The sequence below is a fragment of the Peromyscus maniculatus genome, chromosome 1 (assembly GCF_049852395.1).
Source record: "Peromyscus maniculatus bairdii isolate BWxNUB_F1_BW_parent chromosome 1, HU_Pman_BW_mat_3.1, whole genome shotgun sequence".
Lineage (NCBI taxonomy): Eukaryota > Metazoa > Chordata > Mammalia > Rodentia > Cricetidae > Peromyscus > Peromyscus maniculatus.
The window spans coordinates 111,923,790-111,945,700 of NC_134852.1; the positions used below are offsets into that span (position 1 = coordinate 111,923,790).

Here is a 21,911-nt window from a genome sequence, read left to right on the forward strand (position 1 = left end):
GAGAGAATCCTTCAAAACAAACAGCTCTAGTATACAAAGGGTAGCAAATCATGATTATTTTACTAAATCAAGTTTGGAGCACAGATATCTATTTGTTTCCCAAATGTCTATGGCTACTTTCACTATGGCAGAGATGGTTAATTTGGCAGAGACCAGATGGCTTTCAAAGTATGAACAATTTACTGTTTGGTCCTTTGGGGGCAGGGGAGGGAGTTGACTAAGTTCTGCTGTGGATGGCTGAGCATAACCCATTGGGATGACTTCTCATTGTTTTCCTTCCTCCAGTTATTCATTAAAGTTAAGACAGAGGTAATTAAACACCTGACCTCACACTGAAGATGAGAAAAAGTCAGACTTGGCTGCCTGAGCAGCCTTGTAGTTTTTCTGCCTTGTCTTGAGAACCCAGGGGAACTACTTCCTCAGATTTTAGTTCCTCAGATCGTTTTGTTTGAGACAAAAACTCACTATGTATAACCCTGGTTAATCAGAAACTTTATATAGATCCAGACTGGCCTCAAACTCAGAGAATTCTGTAATTAAAGGCATGCACCACTAAGGCCGGATATTCCTGAGATCTTAATTAAGATATGAAGACAGGCCGGGCGGTGGTGGCGCACGCCTTTAATCCCAGCACTCGGGAGGCAGAGACAGGCGGATCTCTGTGAGTTCGAGGCCAGCCTGGGCTACCAAGTGAGCTCCAGGAAAGGCGCAAAGCTACGCAGAGAAACCCTGTCTCGAAAAAAAAAAAAAAAAAGAAAAAAAAAAAAGATATGAAGACAGAATTTTCCAAAGCTCTAAACACCAAAAACCTTGGGGTCCTCAAAGTGGCCAAAATTATACTGAAAAGTTCAGCAATAGCACCGACATCTTGTTTGGCCCCATGTCTGGCAGAGCCTTGCTTTAGATAGTAAAAGGCCTAAAATACATGTTTAGGGTGGGAAGTTGAGGAATTACAAGCAGAAAACCTCCACCCCTGTCTCAGCAACTGTGACTTACAAAGCAACCACATCTGGAAGCAAAATCAGTTGCTAATTTACAGTCAGGGCCATGGCTGGCTACAGAGGTTTGAGGTACCTGTTTTCCACTGTCATTTGTTTCCACTTCTTCAACAAAAACACAGAGTGCTTTAAACTGATAATGTTGAAAATTCATTTTTTGGTTGCATATTTACTCGACATATTCAGATAACCAGTGTTGGTGGATTTTTTCTCTAGAGCAAGTGAAGTGTGTGTATGTTTTAAAGATAGTATCCCAAAGAGCTCTTGTATAAGAAGTATGGAAACCCTAATATTTATATGTGAAGCATCAAATATCTGCTTCTATTGGTTTGGTAATTTAGTAGTTTTTAATTTAAATTTTTTGTTTTGAACTTCTAAGTATTTTCTACATAAATGCTACTTTTGTTTCATGGTCAGGGCATCTCTGCAAGTAGCACAATGTAGTTATAACAGTCCTCTACCAGTCATACTTTATGTGTAAAATAGAATGGCCTTTTGGTTTTCATGTCTTCAAAGCAGTTCCATTGTCACTGTTCGTTTCTTTCTTGCTGCCTCGGTAAGAGAACGTGTATCATTCCTTACCAAGGATGAGCAGACATGGTTTTTGCTTTGTATAGAGATTAAAATGTAAAATTCCTTAATTGAAAAATTGTTTTTTTTTTCGTTTTGTTTTTTACTCTTTTTCTCTTTGGAAGGCCCGCCTAAATGCCCAGTTTTAGCTTGGCTTGTTTCTTGCTAACTTCCCTTAAATTATCTCATCTACCTTTTGCCTCTGGGCTTTTCCTGTTCTCTTACTTCTGTTTATCTTACTCTTACTCCCTGGCTTGCTGTGTACCTGGGTGGCTGGTCCTTGGAGTCCTCCTCCTTCTCTGGCTACTTCTCTCTTCTCCCAGATTTCTCCTTCTGTATAGTCTCTCTGCCTGCCAACCCTGCCTATCCTTTCTCCTGCCTCACTATTGGCTGTTCAGCACTTTATTAGACCATCAGGTGTTTTAGATAGGCACAGTAACACAGCTTCACAGAGTTAAACAAATACAGCATAAACAAAAGTAACACAGCTTCAAATAATATTCTACAACAAAAATTACAGATTTGATTAAAATTTAGATGGTTAATAACATGACAAATTATGAAAATAAGTGATAACATCTTTTAGATTGATTTATATTTTGATTGTTGTTGACAAACCAATCAAATTTAGATTGCTATAAAAGCTTCTACGTGCCTCTCAATTTCCATGCTCATCTCTTATAAAACAAAGTATTAATTTGAACTAGGCAGTGGTGGTGCATGCCTTTAATTCCAGCACTTGGGAGACAGAGACACGTGGATCTCTGTGAGTTTGAGGCCAGCCTGGTCTACAGAGTGAGTTCCAGGCAGCTAGGGCTATACAGAGAAACCATGTCTTTAAAAAAAACAAAAACAAAACAACAACAAAAAGTACCAGTTTGAGCCGGGCGGTGGTGGCGCACACCTTTAATCCCAGCACTCGGGAGGCAGAGCCAGGCGGATCTCTGTGAGTTCGAGGCCAGCCTGGGCTACCAAGTGAGCTCTAGGAAAGGCGCAAAGCTACACAGAGAAACCCTGTCTCGGAAAACCAAAAAAAAAAAAAAAAAAAAAGTACCAGTTTGAGAACATTTGTTCTTATATAAGGTATGCATGTGGTAGCAAAAGGAAGCGATATTTTGATTCATTTGTTATATAGAATAGAAATTTCTAACCTTTGGTGAAATTAAATCATAGTATTGTTTTCTTTGCTTGGAGCTTGTTGTATTGCTTGGCCACATATCTGTGTATGAAGATGTAATACTCAAGAAATATAAAAGGGCTTTAAGGCAATTTGGAGATGTTCTGTTGTATTCTCATATGGATTGGAAAGACTTGCTTAAGGACAGTGATTAAAGTTAGTGTCTGTCTATTTATTTACTGGATAGAGAGCAACATTATACTAAGTACTTGCATTTCTATTTTTGTTTTTTAAGCACTCCACTGTCTTCCCCTGAAAGGGACCTGTTTAAGAGCCTTCTGTTGAATTGTTAATAAATATTCATATATATCTGCATATGGTCTCTCTAACTCATCTACCTTATTGTATCATTTTCCCACCTATTTTCTGTATTACTGAATTGCTTTAGTTACTTTTATGGCTCTTTGGAGTAAAAAATGGTCTGAAGGTGATATGGTCCAACTCTTTGCATCCATTCAATTTTTTTCAACATAGAGAAGATTTTGACAAACTGTCGCCATCTGGCATGACACCTGCTTTTGTGAACAAAGTTTTATTGTACGCCAGACACACCTATTTACTTACATGTTATCTATTTCTTTTTTATAGTGAGTAGTTGCCACAGAGACCTGATCTGTAAAGGCAATTTTTTTTTTTTTTTTTTGAGACAGGGTTTCTCTGTGTAGCTTTGGCTGTCCTGGAACTCACTCTGTAGACCAGGTTGGCCTCAAACTCACAGAGATCCACCTGCCTCTGCCTCCTGGGATTAAAGGCTTGTGCCACCAGCGCCTGGCTGTAAAGGCAAAAATCTTAAGTTTCTAGTTGTTTTTGCAGAAAAGTTGCCACAGCTGAATAAAGGTGTGGTAACTTCTAACACAGTTTGTTTACTATTTCAGCAACTCTGAAAGCATTTTAGGGAATTTGAAGACTTTTATGTTTGTTTCTTCTTTCTACTGATCTATACCCTGTTCCTAGTCTTCCCAGTCCCCAAATCAGTAGTTAATCCAGCTCTCTCTCCTATGAAACCTAGTTTAAAACTGTTCACATATTCTGTTTCCAGTCATTATTCCACAGGCATTGACATACAGATCAGAGCAATATATTCTTTTGGGTGTGACTGCCTCAAACTCTTCATGTTATTTTTTTTTCCTGTCAAGTTTTACTGTGTTGTTCATGTAGAGGCACTCAGCTGTTATGACTGTTAATACAAACAGTATTACATTTTGATGACATTAGCGGCTACCGAGGTTAACCTGAAAGCACTGTGACTCTCATCTATCTTGCTATTCAGTCACCCTGTTTTATATTGAACCTATAGCAGGACTTTTTCTCCTTTGAGATTCCATTGTGTTAAGCTTAGTACATTGTGCCAGTACTTTGAGGAGCTTTTGCATCCTGATTCTGTCATTGGCGTATTTACTGTTCCTGTTTGCTTTTTGTCATGTGAGAATTTGATAGCAACGGGTTACTTCATCAACACCTTACTGCCTTTGCGGGGTCATAGTGAACACAATGAACTTGTTCTGGAAATTTCCCACAGAATTTATTGTAAATAGAATTATTGCTCTACAAATATTCCCAGCTTTTCTCTTAAGATAAAAATCCCTGCCTGACTGACTTTGGACTTGGGCTGATAGAGATGGAGGTAACAGTAGGCCATATCTGAAATGAGCTTTAAGAGGTACTGCAGATTTTTCCCAGTAGTCTTGAACTATTATTACTGTGAGAAGAATTGCCCCAGATAACTATTCCTCTTCAGAGTGGGTCCTGGGATGAAAGATGTGTAAAGTAGATCTGGACTTGAAGCAGAGGTGTTTTATAGCCAAACTGGCTCATGAGCAGAAAATTAGTACTGATTGTTGTAACTCGTGGATTTTAGAGTTGTTATATAGTATTAATTTAGCAACATCTGCCCATTCACAGCAAAACAAATCACCTTGTTTTTGAAGAATTATTTCTCAAATGCCTATGGCCTATAAATAACAAATTAAGCCACTACCAGATCATCAGTAGTAGAGTGCTTCTCTGGCATGTATAAGAACCTAGATTCAGTTACCACACCCTCCCCCATAAGAGGATAATGTTAGATTCATTCTGTATCCATTTCTAGTAAACAGTATTTTTAACATTGATATTTTCCCCCAAACACAAAGACTTCAATCAACATCAAGTTCAGAATGAGGCTATAAGTTACTCAACATTTATATCCACATTCTATTGATTGAAATTATTTAAAAGAATACTACAACAAACATTTGTCATGTTACAGTTGTACTTTCACTTTAGTAATCAGAAAATGGCATCCTTACGAGCAAAACATACCTGTTTAAAATTTTGATGAACATTAATAGGTTAATTTAAAAGTATTAAAAGATTTATTTTTATTTTATGGATATGGATGTTTTGTCTGCATGTATGTAAGTGTTCAAATTACCTGCTTGGTCCCCAAGGATGTCGGAAGAGGGCACTGGATCTCCCTAGAACTGCAGTTATAGCCCCATTGTGAGCCACAATGCTGGGAACTGAATCCAGCCTCTGCAAGAGCAGCCAATGGTCTTCAGCCTGAGCTATATCTCTAGTGGCTTAAAAACTTCTAATAGATAAAAATTTAAAACTATCTTGCCAGTTTACTACTAATAAGCTATGAGGGTCTGGTATATATTATCTTTATTGGGAATAAATGTTGCTACTCATTAAATCTTAGGTCAAAGTGTGACAAAATGATGTTTAATTTTAAATTTCATGTCTCTGAATACTGGGGTTTGTGCATCTTCTCATTTTTGTAGTTGTTTGGATAACTAGCTGTATTGACTGTATCCCCTTTTGTTTGTTTCATTTTGATGGATTGTTCATTTTTGAGACAGTTTCACTGAGTGTCCTAGGCTGGCCTTGAATTCAAGGGCAGTCTTCTTGCCTTAGACTCCTAGCCCTGAGATCATAGGTTTGTAAGTCTTATATGCTTCCCATTTTTATCCTTTTAAAATCAAATCTTGTTCTCCATCTAACATCACTTCAGAGACCTTTTGAAAGTACTTGCAGGAATTCAGGCAGGAAACCTTTTAACCCCCATTGAGGTATTTCTGTGTATGTTTATAGCCCTCTTAGAAGAATTTCAGGACTTCCCCTCCTGTGTTTTCATCTTGCTTCTTCATGATCTGTGATGCTTGGAGAAGCAGTAAGTGGGTTTTTCTGATACTTTTGTAGGACTTCTTCGAATTATATCTCAAATCTGGGCTGAGCACTCTATACTTGTTTAACTTGCTTGTGAAATTTACAGCAGATTTCCTAACCCTGTGGTCATCAGTGATTTCAGATTAGCCAGTGCAGAACCATATTTCACCATCTACGGTCAGGAACTAGAGGGTGGTAACAGATCCTTTGACTTCATTCTGGCTTTTTCAAACTTATTGATTTTTTAAATTACTCTCATGATATCAATCACATTTGTGGTATTCATAGATTACATTCGAAGTATTCATTCGAATATATATATATATATATATATATATTTAATTTTAAATGTCGAATGTCATTTCTTGAAAGGGGTAGGAGGTCTTAATTACAGGCTTACAGCACAATGAGAGGACCCTGGAGGGCAGAAGTTCGCTACTGATGCTTTACAATCTTGCATCTAAGCTGTTAACGCCCATTATTCAGGATACACAGACAAGGAACTTCCCTTAGGCATTCAGGAGGGTGGAACCTGGCAGAGAATTAGCATTGGGAGGATATCAAGGTCAAGGTCCGCAAGCAAGGCAACAGTTACCCAAAACGGGGGCCAGGGCCCTGCAGGTCCCCCTTTTATTAAAAAATGAGCTTCTGACTTGGGTTGCGTGGGATGTCAGCAGGTCACCTTACCCGCCATGGAGACGCCTGCCCAGGCCACACAGGTGCTTTGTCTTAGGTTGGTGAGTGCTCCCCAGGCATTACCTGTCTCTGAATACTCATTATCATACCAGCTCAATTGTATGTGAGCTGCATGGTTAATTGCTGCCAAAGATCTCAAAGTGGCACTGGGCTTGCAATCTGTGTGTTCGATACAGAAAAGACCAACAGAGGTCTTATCTCACCCATAGCCAGTAGGCTAAAGGCAACTGAGCCATTCCCTTCCTTATCAAGCCATACTGTACGTTGGAGTCCTTGTAAGATAGTATCCCAAAAGCAACTGGAACTTGAGTTTATAAATTTATAATTTTCAAAGCCAATCGAGATGTATATAACTACTGAATTAAATTTATCATGCCCAATAGAATGAAAGATTAACTAACTGTAGTAGCTACTTTTGTTGCCAGGGTCTCCACTGTGCTGGCTGTAGTAAGCAATTATAAAATGGTAATCCCAGAAACAGTAGCAGCGGTATGCTCCATTGTTATAACAGCAATAGCAGCAGCAGCAATGTCAAATTCTCTTCTGGATTGTGTGGACATCCACTGGCATGGATACAACTCCAGGAACACGAACCACCAAGGCCCGTTTTTCTTGATCCGAGCATGACTTTGGCTGGCAGCTCTTCTGGAGAATCCAATCTCATGGCTACAGTTCCTAGGCTTACATTAATGCTTGCCAAAGCTGGCCATATTGGGCTCTCAGTCTCCATTGGCATCAGAAGGGTAGATTTTTTTCATGATGACCCATTAGGTCTCTGTCATGTTGGGCTTCAGCAGCAGCCACAGAGTGCATTCAGTGCTCAGGAATCCAAAGAGGAACCTCATTGTCCTGAGGAAAGACATAATCCAAACTCCAGGTCCACACCAACACTAGATTGGGTCTCCTCCACGTGCTAGTAGAAAGATATTCTGGCTTTTTTTTTTTTTGGACATTCTGGCTTTGTATAAACAGATTAAAGAATGAAGTGATCATTTTATATATAATATGAGCCTAGTTTATTTTATATGTACTGTTTTACTCACAAATCATCTAATTAGTGTATCTATTTCTAATTTGCTTTTCTTTTGGCAGTCCATGGGGGATTGTTGTTTGGCAAGCTCCTTGACACTAAGCTCTTTTCTTACTTTTTAAAAGTTTTGAGATGGGATCTTACCAGATTGTCCAGGCTGACCTTGAACTCACTACTGTGTAGCACAGGTAGGTCTTGAGCTCTTTATGATTCTCCTGCCTGACCGCCCCCCACCTCCCCAAGTCCTTGAGTTTATAAGCCTGGCTTGTCTGCCTAATTTTAATATAGTACTGCTAACATATACATACATACATACATACATACATACATATATGAACATATATGTATGTGTGCATATATAACCATTGTCAGGCTTTGCAGCAAGCAACTTTATCCACTGAACCATCTTGCCAGCCCATGAGCCATTTCACCATAATAGATAGTGTGGTAATGGAATTTTACACTGGAACCTAAGAGTGGAATGCTTTCAGTATCTGCTGTGTTCCAGTCAATGTGGTACAAACACTTTATAGTCTCATTTGGTCTCCTAGAAGAACAGTAATGCTCAAGGAGGTAGAGTTGAAGACACTTGTAACCGTGCAGATTGAAGATAATCTTTACAACTCTTTTTCCATTCAGCTGAGCAGCCTTCATTGCTAAGAACTCCCTCTTGAGCAAATAGTGCTGCAGCCCAGATTATTATGAGAAATCCACAGAGTCTGCTTAAAGGATAAAGGAATTTATTAGGGAGAGAGACTCATTATAGCATTGGAGATTTATTGTAGCGTTCTGGAAGTCCAAGGTACAGTCCCATATTGTTCTTCCATCTGTCCCAGTATCAAAGCCCATGAGGGAGAGAAGAGGGCAGGGTATGTGAGTCTCAGGTCTTAAGGTTAGCCCCGAGCCATGGCCCAGGGGCCGTACTTCAAGGTCATACCTGTTACATCTCTAGGGGCAATGCTTCAAATTCATAGATTGAACAGGTACCCACTACATCAGATAGCTTGATCAGGCAGGAATTCTCTCATCATCATTGATAGTAGCTTTGACTTCTACAAAGTCAGGAGACTTAAGGTAGTTTTAAATTAGTGACAGGGAAAAGTGTAATTGTACTTTTTGACAGTGGATAAGAAACCTTTTTTTTTTTAAATCTGGATTTCTTTTTGAAATTTGTTGTTATAAAACATAATGCCACTATATGATAAGTAAAAGTGGAGTAGACTTTGTTTTGTTTTTGTTTTTTCTTTTTAGTGTTCTAGGTTTCAAACCCAGAGCATTTTGCATATTAGTCAAGCACTCTACCACAGCCCCAAAGAAGACTTTTTCCTTTTCTATCTTTTTTCTTTTTCTTTTCTTTTTTTTAGAAAACAGAATCTCATGTAGCCCATTCTAGCCTTGAACTTGTTATGCGGCTAAGAATGATTTTTAAACTCTGACCTTCCTATCTCCATCTCCTGACCCCTGGGATTGCAAGCATATACCTGGCTTATGGGGTGCTTGGGATAGAACCCAGGGCTTCAGATGTGCTAGGCAAGCATAAATACTCAGTCTACTAAGAGTAGGCTTATGTGAATAATTTTTTTTGTAGTTCTGTGCTTAAAAGTTTGCTTTGTGTGTATATGCAGAAAAGTAGTATGTGTTTTATGATGATTGGCACATGAAATGTCACAGCTAAGAAAATAGAAATTTAAGAAACCAAAACCAGACTTGTTTTTACCAGACTTGTTTTGCCTTATCAGTTTGAGTATCCACTCTGTACATAGTTTTCTAAAAAAAAAAAAAAAAAAAAAGACGGGGGAGGGGAGGGTACTTTTATTTTAACACAGAAGCATGGTTCCATTATTACTGTGGAGTTGTATCCCTTCAGAGGTGGCAACTCTGAATATATTCATAGTAACATCTTGAAACAATTGTAGATATACTCTTATTGGTAAATGTTCTTTGTTCATAAAGGTAGACTAATTGCTTTAACCAATAACTCCCACATCATTGGAGTTTAGCAAAAAGTTTTCTGGCTCAATAACAGCTTATTGGCAGATTTTTAAAAAATTTTAAATTTGTTTTATTATTTTTTGTGTGTATCACTGTGCCACAGTGCATTGGTAGAGGTTGAGGTCAGTTTTGTGGGGTTGATTTTCTTCTTCCATCTTTACTTGGGTTCCGGAGGTTGAACTCAGGCCCGCAAGCTTCTTTACCCACGGAGCCATCTCTCTCTGGTCTTTTGCAGGCAGAATTTAGTTAATGGCTTTCCATGTAATGATTTAGTGATATAGACAGCTATGGGGCTTAAGTCTTGTGCTCCCCCACCTCTGAATTTTTTGCATCTAGTTAACCAAAGAATAACCAGGGGACCAATTACAGGGAAGAAGTTCTGATAGAGTGCTAAAAGCAGCACACATCAAGTCTCCTCACATTCCATTGGCCAAAACTCATCACATGATCACATCTAATTTTAGAGGTGATTGGAAACTTATGTGTGTGTACCTTGAAAAAGAGAAGAATCAGAATTTGAGTAAAGCTAGCAGTCGCTAGCTGACATGTTTGGTTAAAAAGTGTAGAAGTACTACAGAAATGGATACTAATGAACACTATTGAATTAAATGGGTCACTGAAGAAATCAAAAGATTCCCAGAATTTAATGAAAATGTAAACGCAATATATCCAAATCTGTGAGACACAGTGAAGGCAGCTAGCTCTAAGAGGAGTTTATAATGTTAAGTGCCTACATCAAAAGATGCCATACACACACACACACACACACACACACACACACACACACACACACACACACATATATATTGGGTTTTTGAGACAGGGTTTCTTTGTGTAATTTTGATGCCTGTCCTGGATCTCACTCTGTAGACCAGGCTGGCCTCGAACTCACAGAGATCCACCTGCCTCTGCCTCCTGAGTACTAGGATTAAAGGCGTGCGCCACCACTGCCCAGCCCAATATTTTTTTTTTGTTGTTTTTTTTTGTTTTTTTTGTTTTTTTTGTTTTTCGAGACAAGGTTTCTCTGTGTAGTTTTGCACCTTTCCTGGAACTCACTTTGGAGACCAGGCTGGCCTCGAACTCACAGAGATCCGCCTGCCTCTTCCTCCCAAGTGCTGGGATTAAAGGCATGCTCCACCACCGCCCGGCCCAATATTTTTTTTATCTGAAAATATTATTTTATCTATATCGTGTACATGGGTGAGCTCTAAATGAAACAGTAAAAATTTAACTAATTAGTAGTAATTCAGCTAGTTAATTTCTTTAGTTTCACAAATGGTTGGTATATCTCTTAACTAAGATGGGAAAGAATGGTTAAATGAAATAGAAAATTTAAATTAGTGGCGGCTCATGTCGTGAACCCCAGCACTTTCGAGGCAGAGGCAGGTTAATCTTTGTTGAGTCTGAGGCCAGCCTGGTCTGTATAATGAGTTCCAGGCCATTTCTCTGGCCTACACATCTGGGGGAAAAAAACCTGAAAAAGAAAGTTTAAATTGACTACGACTTGGCAGGTTGCTGGAGATGGCAATGGACAGAATAATGACTACCTGATTTTGAAAGCTAATATATATATATATCACTGTACATGGTGGTACATGTCTTTAATTCCAGCACTCCACAGAGACAGAGAAAGACAGATCTTTTAAATTAGAGGCTGGCCTGGTCTACATAATCAGCTCCAAGCCAGCCAGAACCACATAGTAAGACCCTGTCTCAAATGAAACATAAATAAATGAAAACTAGTATTTATTTATACTTACTGTGCAATAGAACCTTTGAGTGTTCTAATCTATGATTCAGATAAGTAAAACTTAAAATATTAAATAATAACCTGCTACACTCAGATTTAAGCACTATACTTCTCTAGTAATAAGGTAATTCTTTTTGAATAGGTCATGTGATCTGGTACTATTATATTAGTTATCTTCTGAGTTTTCTCTCCTCCCCTTTAATTAAAGTTTAGTAAACACCTACAATCATATAGCACTATGGGAAAGTGGAAAATAGAATTCGAGCTCCTCCAATTTAGCATAGCAGTATAAAGTGTATACAGACACCTTGATAAACTCCATCTAACCTTGAATAATGTGATGGTACGGTTGTGTGAAATAAATATTTTAATTATGAAAAGTCAGAGAAATAAATAAAATGCCATGAATGAAAATGTACATTGAATAGATAATCACCATGCAAATTCTTATCTATTGTCTATGTAAAAAAAAGTCTAGCATTGCTTTTCTTCAACCAGTGTACATCTTTAAGGAATTTTCTTTCTTTATTCCTATTTTTAAACTTTATATAAATAAAACAACATTAAATGTTTTCTTTTAGATTTATTAATTTATATTCATAAGATTCAACCTATATTATATAATTATAATTTGTTTTTATTGCATTATAGTTTTACAAGTGATAAATATACACTATAATCTTTCTACTATTGGTAGACAATTGTTTTTCCATTTATTTGGCTTTTTATAAAAAGTACTGCTCCTATCATTCATTTGTATATATTGTGGTGCACATGTGTATGAGTTTCTTGATGTCCCGAGTCACAGGATTAAACATGTTTTTACCTGTACTAGAGAATTTCCTAGAGTAGTTGTTGAATAAAAAAAAGAAAAAGGAAGGACATAACTGCTCCTAGGTATGGTGGAGGAGAAGGTTTATTGTAGGTAAAAGGGAGAACATACTGAGAGGCAGGGACATCTGGGAGAGCCCAGAGTGAACATGACCCTGAGCCAGGCCATGTGAGGAGAGGGGAGAGGGGAGTAGTGACCAAAACAGTTGGATTATAGTGAAGGTAATGGGGGAAGAGCAGCTCAGTCCTTGGGCTGGAGAGGTTTAGGGCAGGGGGTAGGGAATGCCAGTCATGCCCTCTAACAGGTAGAGAACTGAAAGATACTTGGAGAACCTGGCAACCATATACATTGCTTCTGAATATTGTAGAATCACAAGTCACACTGTAAGAAATTGTGAAAGAATATTAATTTTTTTAGAGGGTCTCAGCTGGTGGTAGTGGCACACACCTTTAATCCCAGCACTCAGGAGGCAGAAGCCAGAGGATCTCTGAGTTCCAGGCCAGCCGGGTCTAGAGTGAATTCCAGGCCAGTCAGGGCTACACAGAGGAACCCTGTCTTGATAAACCAAGAAGAAAAAGAGAGTCTCACTATGTAGGTCTGGCTGGCCTAGAGCTCTTTGTAGATTAGGCTGGCCTTCAACTCACAGAGATCTACCTATCTCTGTCTTCCCAGGCCTGAAATTAAAGTCATGTGCTACCAAGCCCAGACCAGATGGCAGAAGTGGGCTGCCTGAAAACTACCCATTCAGAAACTGAAGACTCTGATGACTTTACATCAAAAAATAACCCCCAAAATGTTAATAGCATGCTGTAAAGCAATAGTATTCACTTGTCAGTGTTGTATTTTTGGGTTTCATGTGTTACATTGATTGTGTCCCTGATGAGAAAGAAAATATTTCACATATATGAAGAATGTTTTCAAAGTAAAACAAAAGAGCAAGTGCTCAAGGGTTTCTAAGTTCCTGTTTCTTACTGGCAGTGGAACAGGTATCTAAGAGATGAAATGTGACATTGATTAGAAGGGAGAGTGTTCAGCCAGGGCATCTTGGGGATGAGGATGGGATAAACTGTTCATGGATTTTGAGAAGTGTACATCAAACAAATACACACGTGTGTATGTGTAAGTGTTTATATATCTCATACATACTGAATTAGTGCTCTTGATGAAAACACTCTGCCTCCAGCAATTAGGGAGGGAGAAAAAAAAGCCCCAACACAACTCTGCTTGTTTTTCCACATGACTGCTGAACAATTGCAGCTTCTACTAGGAACCCTTCTCCTGTTCCTGGGAAAATACCCAGTCGCTGACATTTGCATAATCGTCTTTAGGGCTATTGTGGGTGGGTTGGGACTGCTAACCCAGAGCTCTAGACTAGCCACCTGTCTGAATCAAATGAACTCAGCCTTTGTGCACTATTATCTGGTTCTCCTAAGTGTTACTTCTCAGTAATGAATAATTTGGTTAAAATGTTATGAAATGGTTATTTAGGAAACATTTCCATCGAACCTAATTTCTTCATTTTAAGGCAAGAGAAATTTCCTTTTCTTCCACTGGCATAGCTATATTTAGCTGTGTTCCTCTGCCTTAGTTTTGTAACTACGCTTGTGAAATTATCCTCATGAATATTAACTAGGGATGTGATAATTTTAAAAGAAACTTTGAAAATGATTTATGTTCATCCTTCTATAAATTTCAAGTGTTGGCTAATGTTTTCTAACAGCAGCCTACTGCACTTATGTGAGGAACTTAAACACCTAAGTAAGGAAAGAAAGAAGAAACATCTAAAGCCCTGAAATGGTAATGAGTTCATTTTCCTTGGTAAAATTCATACATGAATTTAGGAGGTTTTTACTTACTAGAGTACATATCGCTAGTAAGAAGTCTCTGTTACTCATCTGCATTCAGCTTGTGATAAATATATACATGCACATTGAGTTTTGAGTTTACTTTGTTTTACTTCTCTGTGTGTGCTCCTATGCATGCAATATGAATGCATGAATATGAAGGCCAGAGGTTGATATTGGGTGCTTCTCTAGTGTTCTCCATCTTTTTTTTTTTTCCCCCCCGCTTATAAGAGTTTATTAGAGATAAAGGGACAGAGAGTGCTCAGGCCTGTGGGAGAGACACGTGCGTGAAGAAGAAGAGGGACTGGGAATCATGGCACTCCGCTTTAAAACCGGCTGGGGGTGTGGCCAGGTCACGTCACTACTCCATGCATGTGCGTAGATCACATGGTCACGTTGCGCGCTTATGTGGCCATGTAACGTCACAGATCCTGGTCACGCAAGATGCCTTGACCCGGAACTTGCTAGGCGGAGGTGTCCAGGTCCGGCGGGTATCCTGGTTACGAGAGACACCCTGACCCGGAAATGCCTATCCTGACCTGGAATTGGCTAGGCGGAAGTGTCCGCCTGGTATATGCGACTGTGGGGGCGTGTTGTGAACCCTTCATTCCCGACTCTTTCCTTTTTAAAAAAGAAAAAAATTGTGGTTGACTGGGTACGGGGGCGACGTTTCTCTCAAAGACTGCTTCCAGCTGAATAGTGGGCGTTGGTTGGCTCTTGGGGTGATGAGGGGTATCTTGTGAAGTCCTGGGATGATGGTGGAGGTCCTAGAATGACGTTCTGCCGTCTCCTCATTCTGCAGCTGTCCATCCGTGCTGTGGTTGGGGACCTCCTGTGCTGCTGCTGCTGGGGACCTTCTGTTTAACAAGATACTGTTGACATAGAAAGAGCTTAGAGAGAAAGAATCATTATTATTTTATTTTGGAGTTGGCATTTGTCTGAGGTAGATTTGGCCTGCCCAGATAGAGGCATGTGACATTTACCTGAGGTAGATCTGGTCTTAGTACTCTGCTTAATTTCTATCTGAGACAAGCCTCATTAGAGGTAGCTCATTTAAGGCACCTGTTTTCCTTAGACAAGCCTTGCTGGAAGTAGTTTATTTAAGGCACCTGTTTCCCTTATTAAGTTAGCACTTAGGAAACACAGGTGATCAGTTGCTGAGTATTGAACAATGGTAAATTGTTGTATTACATTATTATTACCGCCTGGATATTCTTGATGGTCCTTTTGCCTCTGGCTCTGTGTGGCCCTGGTTGGGAAAGGAAGAGGTGATACCTGATTCCTCTGGAATTGGTGACAAGGCAGTGGATCCTGATGTCCTCTGGAGCTTGAGAGTGAGAGGCCCTGTTTGTTTCACTGTATATGAAGAGAGATTTTTCTGGGATGAAAGTGAGATAAAAGGTTTTAGGTGAGACAGGTGGACCCAGTGAGGAAAGCCCTCGAGTTTAGCAGCTGTGGGGGTTACAAGAATTACCTTAAGGCGGGGTGGGGGTGGGGGGTTACAAGAATTACCTTAAAGGGTCCCTGCCACTTAGGGGAAAGGGATAAAGGGCGCTGGCCTGGAGGAAAGAGAAGAACCTGATCCCCAATGTGTATTGGAGATGGGCAAGGATTGTCACACGGCTGAGGCAGTGAACAGTCCGCATGTGTTCTCCATCTTATTGCTTGATGCAGAGTCCCTCATTGACCCTGGGACTCACTGATTGACCAGACTGATGATGAGGTCCAGGGATCTGCCTGTTCAATCTCTTCCCTTCCCAGTGCTGGGGTTATAGATGTGTACCACCATGCCTGCTTTTATGTGGATGCTGGGGATCTGTGTGAATGCAAGTTCTCATCCTTTTTTTTTTTTTTTTTTTTTTTTGGTTTTTCGAGACAGGGCTTCTCTGTGTAGCTTTGGCGCCTTTCCTGGAACTCACTCTGTAGCCCAGGCTGGCCTTGAACTCACAGAGATCCACCTGCCTCTGCCTCCCGAGTGCTGGGATTAAAGGCATGCACCACCACCGCCCGGTGCAAGTTCTCATTCTTATCATTCTTATGTGACAGGCACTTTACAGACTACACCATCTCCCCAGGCTTCCATTCATCTTTTTTAGTATATGTGACAAACTCTCATATTTCTTGTACATAATAACCACTGAGTTGAATTTATTGGTAACATCAACTTGTAATTGATAGATTCTGTAATCATATATGACAATCCTCATTTTGAAATAAGTAAATGATAAATTGATAAACTCCTTTAAAAACAGTTTACCAAAATTTTTGTCTGCTTATGATAGTAATAATTACTCAGCTTTATTAAATATTTATTGAATAAGTGAGAGATTGAATACTACTGAGACATTATCAAATACCTTTAGCAGAATGTGCATTAGGTACTTTATATTCATTATTTGACATGAGAATCAAATAGCTTTTGAAGATATATCAGTATTTATTTATTTTAAAGATTTATTTATTTATTATGTATACAGAAGAGGGTGCCAGATCTCATTACAGATGGTTGTGAGCCACCATGTGGGTGCTGGGAATTGAACTCAGGACCTCTGGAAGAGCAGTCGGTGCTCTTAACCTCTGAGCCACCTCTCCAGTCCCAGTATTTTTTTTTAAACATTTATTTTTATTTTTACTTAATGTGTATGTCACATGTGTGTGAATATTCAAGGAGGCCAGAAGAGGGTGTGTCATCTCCCAAAGCTGGAGTCACAGTCCATCGTGAGCCACCAGATGAACTCTGGTCCTTTGGAAGAGCAGCACTGGGCTGGAGAGATGGCTCGAGGTTAGGAGCACTGGAAGAGCAGCAAGGGCTTATATATTTGAATGCTTGATCACCAGGGAGTGGAACTATTTGAAAGGATTACAAGGATTAGGAGGTGTGGCCTTGTTGGAGGAAGTGTGTTACTGAGGGTGGGCTTTGAGGTTTCAAAACTCCATATCAGACCCAGAGTCTCTCTCTCTCTGTCAATGGATCAGGACATAGAACTCTGCGTTACTTCCCTAGTATCATGTTTACCTGAGTGCTGCTGTGCTTCTCACCATGATGATAATGAAATAAGCCTCTGAAACTTTAAGCAAACCCCCAATTAAATGTTTTCTTTTATAAGAGTGTCTTGGGCTGGGCAGTGGTGGCGCACCCTTTAATCCCAGCACTCAGGAGGCAGAGGCAGGTGGATCTTTGTGAGTTTGAGGCCAGCCTGGTCTACAGAGTGAGATCCAGGAAAGGCACAAAGCTACACAGAGAAACCCTGTCTTGAAACCCCCACCCAAAAAAAGTGTCTTGGTTGTGGTGTCTCTTCACAGCAATAGAACAGTGACTAAGACAGCATTTAAAATGTGTGGGGTTTTCTGTTTTGTTTTAATTATCTTTTTACAATACTTTATTCTTTTGAAATTAAAATACTATTTTTCTTCTTCCCTTTCTTGCCTCCAACCTTTCCTATTTACTCCATTCCTTGCTTTCTCTCAAATTCATGGCCTTTATTTCTTTAATTGTTGCTATATGTAACCCTGAGTATATAAATGAAACTTGCTCAGTTACTTGTTTGTGTATAATTTCAGGACTTATCATGCAGACCAGGCTGACCTCAAACTCAGAGATCCTCTGCCTCAGCCTCCAGAGTGCTGGGATTAAAGGTGTGCATCATCATGGTTATTCCTGGCTTAATAAAAAGTGAGAAAAAGTAATTCTGTGAGCACAATATTCCTGGGGAAGACTTTTTGAGGATTGAAGTACGAGTATCTTTTGTGTAGTGGTTAGGTTCTGTTACATGAGATAAATATATAAAAACATACTTGTTGTTCATTGGACTGAGGATTACATCCAAACAGAACTGAAATCTGTAGACTTTATTTTGCATTTAATAATAATGAGTTTTCAGTCACATTAATCATAATTATCATTTGTTAGGTAATTTGCTGTATGCTAGGAATTGTTCTGATCATTAGATTTTAGGCTCTTTTATGTACACATTTTCCAGTTGAGTAAACTGAGGCTGAGTTGTTAATTACTTTATCTTGTCATTTATAAGTAGTAGGGCTGAAATTTGAACCCACATTTGTTTAACTTCACACCATGAATGCCTGGGCTTGCAAGACATCTCATTGGGTAAAGGCACTTGCTGTTCAAACCTGGCACCCTGAGTTTGATTCCACTAACCTTTGTGAAATTGGAAGGAGAGAATTGACTCCACAAAATTGTCCTCTGATTGCTACATGTGTTCCTCCCCTTCATCATGTGCCTGTGTGTGTGTGTGTGTGTGTGTGTGTGTGTGTGTGTGTGTGTGTGTGCATACTTGTATATGCTAATAAAAATGTTTTTAAAAGACCATGTACAATGTTGTGAAATACTGTATTTGTCCTGGGTAGATTATTGTCAGCTTGACAAAAGTTACAGTTATCTGAAAAGAGGGAACCACAATTGAAACATGCTTCTATAAGATTGGCCTGTAGGCAAGCCTCTGGGGCATTTTCAAAATTACTGATGGATGTGGGAGGTCCACTGTGGGTGGTGCCACTCCTGGGCTGGTGGTCCTAGGTTGCATAAGAAAGCAGACTGAGCAAGCCACAGAGAACACAGCCAGTAAGCAGCACTCCTCCATGGCCTCTGCATCAGTTCTCCGCCGCCCCCTTCCTGCCCTGACTTCTAGATGATGCACTACAATCTGTAAATTCAAATAAGCCCTTTCCTCCTCAAGTTGCTTTTGGTCATGGTGTTTTATCACAGCCATAAAAACCCTAACTAAGACATACTAGGATAGAGATTACAATGTCTGCTTTTCAATTTTATTGATTGTTATATTTTGTTGTTTCTTACCTTAGAAACAATTCAAAATTATTTTCTTGGTTCTAATACTTGTATGCTTTTAGTTGTGTTAATTTTTCCCCTTAAAGCTCCCTTAGTATTCAACTCTCCCTGGAAGCTTTGAAGATCTTGTGATCTTAGTTCTAGTAAAGGCTGACTTTCTTTCCTGTCTATCCTGGTTCACTGTTAGTTTTTAGTCTCCTCATCTAAAAGTGAATATCAGTTTAAATATTTGACTATTCTTATTTTAACAATGACTTTTTAAAGAATAGTGGACATGTCCAATACTTACAGTAACATTAGCATATAAATTGAAAATGTCAAGGCAATATGTAGATGTATCCAATCGTATTATTAAAATAAGAAACACAGAGCCAAGGTAAAAGAGAAAAGCCGAGAGGTCAGAGCTCAGAGATAAAATCTTACCTCCTGCAGTGCTCCTAGCTTCCCCGAGAGAGGGAGGTACTTCCTGTGTCCCTGTTTAAATAATCTTTCTGTTCTTCCTTCTCATTGGTTGCAAACCCAACCACATGACTGCCTCATCACTGCCTGTAAGTACCGCCCTCCAGGTCTTAAAGGCGTATGTCTCCAATACTGGCTGTATCCCTGAACACACAGAAATCTACCTAGCTCTTCTAACCACCACGCTCTTACTATGGCTCTAATAGCTCTGACCCCAGGGCAACTTTATTTATTAACATAAAATTAAAATAACATTTCAGTACAAATAAAATATCACCACATTTCCCCTTTTCTATTTTAATAAAAAGAAAAAAGGCAAAAGGTTATAACTAACAAAAGAAAAACTATATACAAAAGTACAATAACTATATACAATATATACAAGTAACAAATACCTAAACGATGTCTAGTCCATTTGTATTTGACAAATCAGAGAAAATAATTCCCTTATCTATCCTATTTTAGTAAGTCCAAAATGTATCTAATTCACTTTCTATCCTAATTAATCTTCAACTATAACTAACTAATCTTCAACTCCCTCAGAGACCCAAGAAGGAAATAATATTAGCTAACAAAAATAAAAACAGGAAGTGCACAAAAGCAACTTCCAAAAATTTTGTGAGTTGACAGAAACAGCCAGCTGCCTGGACAGTCACCTGAGGTTTCTCCACAGTGTTGGGGCATCATCTTCAGCCTATAGGCTTATGGTATCTGACAGACTCATTTGTGAAGTAGGTTGTACACAAGGTCAACAGTTCAACCTCACATTGGGTGAGAGCAGTCCATATACCAGAAACACCTGAATTCCACTAGTGTCATGTCATAATTCAGGATTTTAAATTCTGGAAATTGTTGACGGTTTTTGAATTCAGCTGTCCATTCTTCTTGGCTGTGTATATATGGCTTCATCTAAGCATCCCCTTCTCCACATCCCTCTATCACCAGCCCGGCTAGCTCAGTCGGTAGAGCATGAGACTCTTAATCTCAGGGTCGTGGGTTCGGGCCCCACGTTGGGCGCCATTTGTTGCTAGAGGGCTTCTCTCCAGGTTCCCCAAGCCCCACAGTCCCACAATCCACTTATAAAATAATCACTCAGACGCTTATATCACTTATAAACTGTATGGCCGTGGCAGGCTTTCTGCTAACTGTTCTTTTATCTTAAATTAACCCATTTTTATAAATCTATACCTTGCCACGTGGCTGGTGGCTTACCGGCGTCTTTACAGGTTGCCTCTCCTGGCCGTGGCTGCAGTGTCTCCCCCTTCAGCCTTCTGCTTCCCAGAATTCTCCTCTCTCCTTGTCCCACCTACTTCCTGCCTCGTCACTGGCCACCAGTGTTTTATTTATATAGAACAATATCCACAGCACTTTATGTCTTCAGCAATACTTGAATGAAAGCCTTGTTGAGCACGTACAAGCCTGCCTTGCTTTGCCTAAGTCTGTGCCTCCCCTCCTCACCCCAACTCATTTAATTGTAGTCAAAAGTTTCTGTCCCTCAAGCTGCTCCCAAATAATCACACAGGGACTTAATACTAATTATAAATTCTTGGCCAATAGCTCAGGCTTGTTTCTGGGTAACTCTTACATTTAAATTAACCCATATTTCTTATCTATGCTTTGCCATGTGGCTTGGTACCTTTTTTCAGCTTGGCATACCCATCTTGTTTCTATGTGTTTGCTTGCAACTCCTCTGACTCTACCCATCTTCTTCCCAGCAGTCTCTCTTTGGCTTCCCCCCTAACCTTATCCTGTCCAGCTATTGGCCAATTAGCTTCTTTATTAAACCAATCACAGTGGCATATATTCACACAGTGTAAAGGAATATTCCACACTTAATTATCTCAGCATCATTGAAGTTGGTCTATTACTATTTTTATTTTTGAGATAAGGAAATGCAAGATCAACACAAGTAGATGAACTTAAAGTTCAACTCGTGTATGTATGTCTTTGCTCTTCACCAGTGTGTCAGAGATTCTCAATAATAGCTACTCAGGGGAATTACTTGTCAACTTTGTTAAATTGTCAGGTCTTATTCCTACTGCAACAGTCTAATCAACAAGTAACATTTACTTCAGGTACGGATGGAGTAAATTTTGTAAATTTTGCTTTAAAACTTTGTATCCAGAACATTTTCATTTGTAGCTGGGCACTGTGGTGCACCCCTGTAATCAGTCCCAGCACTGGGGCTCTAGCAGCAGGAGGATCTTAAGTTTGAAGCCACACTGTCTCTAAAATCCAAGGGCTGGTCAGGTAAGATGGCTCAGGGGGTAAGGGCATTTGCCACTAAGCCTGAGAACCTGAGTTTGATCCCTGGGACCCACATGACAGGAGGAGAGAACCAAGTCTGAGTTGTCATTTCACCTCCGTATCTGCACTGTGTGTATTCCCACATCAAATAAACAAAATAATAATCTGTTTAATGCTACAAAGGGCTGGTGATGGAGCAACTACAACTTAAAAAAAAGAGTGACTTTCATTTGTTATTCACTACTACCTAGTTTGTCAGAATTTACCTGACCGTCAGTAAATAAAATGCATAATGTTTTGTGATTCATTTATCAAAGTTGAAAAACAATGAAAAGCTACACTTTCAAAAAGGTTGATGC

At 39.5% G+C, this 21,911-nt stretch overlaps 1 protein-coding gene and 1 non-coding gene across 4 annotated transcripts in view; both read left to right on the forward strand.

Moving 5' to 3' along the window:
* Fchsd2 (FCH and double SH3 domains 2) overlaps window positions 1-21,911 on the forward strand; it is a 246,047-nt gene that overhangs the window by 80,021 nt on the left and 144,115 nt on the right. The gene's annotated exons all lie outside the window — the stretch shown is intronic.
* Window positions 20,250-20,322, forward strand: Trnak-cuu (transfer RNA lysine (anticodon CUU)). Its single transcript has one exon. It is a non-coding gene; the product is annotated as a tRNA-Lys (tRNA).